This window comes from Musca autumnalis, unplaced genomic scaffold, assembly GCF_047663935.1.
Source record: "Musca autumnalis isolate F117 unplaced genomic scaffold, ASM4766393v1 scaffold_1, whole genome shotgun sequence".
In the NCBI taxonomy this organism is placed as follows: domain Eukaryota; kingdom Metazoa; phylum Arthropoda; class Insecta; order Diptera; family Muscidae; genus Musca; species Musca autumnalis.
Genome location: NW_027411644.1, coordinates 120,309,809 through 120,315,700, shown reverse-complemented (window position 1 = coordinate 120,315,700; position 5,892 = coordinate 120,309,809).

Sequence of the window (5,892 nt, the reverse complement as noted above, 5' to 3'; positions counted from 1 at the left end):
TTATCGATAACTGTCAAACCGTCCAGCAACCACAAAACATTTTGTGGTTGCATGATGAATGACAAAAATGAACGGCCACACTAGCAAACAACAACAAAGCTGTCATCCAAAACTGACAATGTGTACCCAGTTTAAGGGAATCAAAAAATTTCGATCGTTCGTAATTTGTCTTCGAACAAAAACTCGCTCGATAACGGATGCGATAATTAGGCCCCAGGTTCGAATATATTTGTCATCTCCTTCGATTGCCTCCCGCACAAAATTTTGAAAAAAAAAACAGTTTAATGGCTTCTTCATACTAAAGCTAGTACGCTCTATCCCAGTAGAAAGTGTCTTTAAGACAACATTGATGAATCGTGCACGACATTTCCAATTCGTTCACGACTCTTTGCAGACGGCCCTTTAGGATCGTTGACGACATTTTCACACAAGTGTCCCAGTATTCATGCACGACAACTTGGGCGACAGGGTAAGCGAAGTTGTCGTCGACGACGATCTAGATGACTAAAATCCCCGTATTTCGTCGACGACTGTTTCGCCGACCCTGTCTTGCTATTAGTCATCGATGACCCAATTAAAGATAATTTCGTTTATATTGTCGTGTGTCAAATTTTTATTTTTATTTAATTATAAAATATATAATTTTTACAAAATAAATTAGTTAAACAATTAATAATACTTAGCTTCCGTATGTTCTGCAATCCACCATTTTCTTCCAGCTTTACCACACCTTACACTTCTTAGCCCAGCCGACCGAAAGGCGACCTCCTTTTATTTTTGGATTCTGCAAAAAGAAATGATTTTAAATGAATATCGTGAATATCCCCCAAATATTCTAAAATCTTACCATATACCAAAAGCGTTTTATGTTACAGTCGCTGGAATTTTCAATGTCCTTCAACCTAAATGCACATATTCAAATATAACTAATTTTAATTAAATTAAATAATTAATTTTAAAGTATTTAATTCTATTTATTCTAACTTACCGTTTTCTACATAATTCAGGATGTATAAATAAAAATTGTTTAATCGATAACGCGGTTTCTGAATTTTGTGACTTTATAATTTTATATTTTAACAAATGAATTTATCTGGTCCATATGGTAACCCTCTTAGTGGGGATATCTCATGCCTAATATTGCTAATACTTGTTAGCAACTAATCCTTGTTAAGAATGAAATTCATAAAATGTCATGATTTTTAAGCATTTACCGAAAACATGGGGTATTTTGGAACCTTAATTACATTTTGAAAACATTTTCTTGGCACCTTGCACTACATGTTAATTATTCTTTTGGTTATTATTGTTGAACTAAGCGGATTAATTTTTTATTTATCCATTCAATTTGGTCTTAAATAAGTCGACCAACTAATTTTTGCAAAAAACCCGACATTTTTATCACAACTATTTGTAATATTTTAGTAATTATTGCATGAAAAGTGTTTCGTTTTCTCAGTTTGAAAACAATTACTTGCCAAACTGTATATTATTTGTATTTAAAATACAAACCTTTTTAGAAAAACTACAAAATATGAATGAAAAGTAAACGGTTTAACGACTAGTATACATTCAAATCATAGCAAATTTTGTCTTCTCTTTCATTGTAGTTGCATTTCCTTCCATCGTTACAAATTCGCGTACAAATCTAGAAACAAACATCAAATCCCTGCAGAAAACACCAAAATTTTGAGAAAAAAATAGAAAACATAAATGAAAATAATATAATTCAATATTAAATAGACATCTGTAAGAAGAACAAATATTTTTTCAGTTCATATCAATAAATTTTACTCGTCTTTTGGCTGAAACTGTCTTTAAAATCAGTAAACAAAAACTATGAAAATATGAATCATGTTGCTATGAATTGTGTACCATGTCGTATGAACGGGTTAATTCGTGTACGTAATTATGAGAACGAACGACGTGATTCAAATGCTGGTATGAACATGGCATAAGGCCTTCTCTCGAATCACTTTGATCTTTGTTGTAACAACTTGCATTCGCTGCCACCATTACGACGGTACATGTATTTCAAGTCCATACTTTCTGAGCAAATACCCCAAAACCCCTATGGCACCAAATATAGTGATTGAATGAAGCGCACGATAACTCTCGTAACTTCCGGTACCTCCCTCCCAAAAGTAAGTATGCAAGTTCAGTTCCCACAGGCTGAGGGTATGAGTGCAAAGCCGACTGATCTTTTTACTTGTTATCAATGAACTTGTATCACATTCAATACTGTTAGACCATTATTAGTCGCAAAAGTCATAAAAATGCATAATGACTAAAAAATGTGCAAAAATGATTAGTTTGCAATACTTTTATTGACACCTTGAAGTAATAGGTAATTCTTACTTCAGTCAGTATTCGTTATAAAGATGCCATTCAATCATGGGTGCAAGTGATCTGGCATGTCATCTTTTTAGCAACTTCATCGATGAATTTTATATGAGCGTGGACCCCAAAAGATGCTATTAATTTTTGGATCCAAAGCATGTCATTCTCACCAATGCTGTGGCATGTCATTTCCACCAATGCTTTGGCATGTCATTTTCACCAACCCTTTGCAATGACATCAACATTACGACGAGAGTTTTAACAACGTTGGTTGTGATTTCAAGTCTCCCACAACATCAAGCCTATTGTAAATAATTAATCTTATATATCACTATGCAACACTGAAAATGCAAACAACTTCTAGTATGGGAAAGTACATATTTAGACTACAAAACCCTAGTTGGGTTTTGCCCTGTCAGATCCAGTTCGGATTTTATGGCCTCATCTAAACCGGGCTAAATCTACACTTTTTTGCATTTAACACTCCTTTATCTCAGAAACGAAGAGGAATTTGGCCTTGCTGTCCTTAGCAATATTGTAGCCTTAAAACAGTAGAACTTATCTTTTGAAAAAAAAACACATAAGAAAAGCTCCATCTAGGGCATCAAAATCTATAAAATATAGAAAATTTTACGTAATTGCTGAAATTCGGGTCAGTATCGGCTAAACTATTGGGAGTTGAACCAAGTAACCTTTTGCAAAAATCTTCCAAATAAAATTTTCAACAATTCTTTACAACATTCTGAAACTCTAAAATGCTTACTTCATGTTGTTTCAGCCGTATTTTGCATCATATCTTTTACAGCACGTATTTCACAGTTCACACCATCAGTTTATTCTCGCATTTCGGATTTCACTACATTATTGACATTTTTATTAAATCGTCGTTGAAAAATTTACTGAAAACAACGGCATAGAGGCATTTTACAACAATGACATGTTCTAAAGAGATGTGTATTACATTCTAGAGAATATTTTTCCAAAAGAAAATATTCAGAAAAAATTAACGGTTTTGGAGATACGGTGCGAAATGTATAAAAATTGTGGAATTTTTGCATATATTTTGAAATTTGAGGCAATGGATGTAGTTTTTCGAGTTCAGTATTTCTCCAAATGTTTTATTCTTGTCCTTATCTACAAATTTGCTTCAGAGGTCAGAAGAAGATTCGCATTGGTTTCAGAGATATAGCCCCGAACTTCTTTAAAAACTCAATATTTAACCATGTTTAGATGGGGCCATAAAATCCGAGCTGGATCTGACACAACAAAACCCTACTAGGGTTTCTTGTCGTTTGGGTCTGTACTTTCAGAAAATACTCAGTTCGAATTGTTTGCACAAGATCACCTTAAAAATATTGCACAGTGTATTTAGAAAAATGTGTATAAATAAAAACGCAAAATTCATTTCTATTGGATCGATGGAATGGGTTCAAATGCTGATGAAAAGATCGGATCTTTCACGACTTCCTTTGCATGGGTTCAAATGCTGATGAAAAGATCGGATCTTTCACGACTTCCTTTACATTGGTTCAAATGCTAATGAAGAGATCGTATCTTTCACGGCTTCGTTTGAACCAATGCAAAATATGCCATGAAATCACGTCATCGCGTGGAAGACCTTCCTTTCAATTTTGCTGGGTATTCAATGCCATTAAGTCCAATAACCTCCACTCGTACTCTTAACGCTTCTTCTGTAACATTCTACCAAAAGTAGAGAATTTTGCCAAAACAACGGCTTATAGTATTTTGTCAGGATTAAGGTGAAAGTCTGCCGATTGGTTTCTGTGATATTTGTTCGACAGTGTTTTGGCAAAGCACAAACGAGGGTTTTGTCATCTCAAACTGTACTTCAAGTAGGATTCGTATCGCCCAACTCCGGACAAAAACGCTTTCTTTTTTCTTAGTATAAATTTCAGAGTTTTTTATTTGGCTTGGTCGGACTCTATCACTTCTGGTTAAAAAGTAAAGTTCTCATTTTCTTACACAACCAGCTTTTAAAAAAGAGAAGCAGTAGACAATATTCGATTACGTGTGAGTGATGTCCGATCCGATCCGAACAGTTCGGCTGGTAAGCCATCGGCTTCTGCTACCTTATTATTCTTCAGCCGGTGCATTACATAATCTTTTGTCGGATTGGGATAGATACCAACAGTTTGGCAAAATGCTCTTTCCATATTCTGAGCACACTATCTGTATCAGTTACCAAATTACCTTGCTGGTCTCTACAGGCGGATATGAATGTACCATCAGTTTGAAGTTTCAATCTTCGGAAAAAATTTCGAGCTTCATTCTGCCTCCTGTACATCGAGATTTTTCCACAATCTCTCTCTTTTTCCTGTGGGAAAGAGGTTTCCCTTTCTGTTCGTACTTTATTTGCTACTTTTAATCGGGTACGTACCTTTGCTGCAACAAGGTGGTAACCCGAGTCGATGTTTAATTCTCGGGACGATCGTACATCCAACACGCTATACGAATGTCTTCCACCTATCACAGCGTGATCAATTTGTTGTTTTGTTTTTCTGGTGACAGCCTGGAGCTTTTATAAATGTCGCCTCATCAGCCTCATTCCATTGTCAGATGTTTCAATGTGGAAACTGAATTTAATGCCCATTTTGGCATTAAAATCGCCTTGACTAATTTTAATGTCATGGGCAAGACAACGGTCATATATTTCTTCTAAGCGCTCGTAAAATATTTCTTTGGTCTGTTCGTCTTTGTCGTCAGTGGGAGCATGAGTGCAAATAATGCTGATGTTGATCCACCATGTTTTTATCGTTCTTACGGGTGAACGCGCGGCACATGTTACCTCACTACCTTTAATGGGTGTTAACGGTAGTTCCCCAGGTGACTCCATGGGGATGTCAGTGTTCACTTGAGATGAAAGTAGGAACAAAATTAGTCCTGGGCTTTGTCATTTTTAATTTGGTCCGAACCGTTGCAACAACGCGATGTTTGGTAAATTACACCCCCTACATATCAAGAACCGTGGATGTACCTTTCAGTCGCACTATCTCATCCGTACGTTGGGGATAAGATTTACCAAGCACCGGTCTTGAACAGCTTGAAAATAGCAAAGTCCAGGACTTATTTTGTTCCTTTTTTATCTCAGGGTAAGTCTAGAACATTAAAGGATGGAAGGAGATAGGCTGGATTTTAATAAGTTCGAACTAAAGGATACAACAATTAATAAAAAGGTATTAAATGATGTTGATATATTGAGCGAACATGTAAAGCTAGGCTTTTGAAGATTGGAATGTGAGTTGCTAATGGTGTGCATTTAACCCCGTTAGACCGTCTGACAGGCCGGTCAACACGATAACTCTCCAACGGATCTAACGATTTGGTCCAAACTTTGCACCTCGTAATATTTTGTCAAGTTCGAAGATGGATAAAACGATCCCCAACTTCGGGTTTGTGTTCTTAGGAAATGACAATCCTCACTGCGAAACTTCTTCAGTGGAGGTCCACGTTTTATTATAGCCCCAATACAACGCCACCATAAGATTTTTTTAATTGGACCAATAATGTGATTTGAGTCTTTTTTAAGTTAAA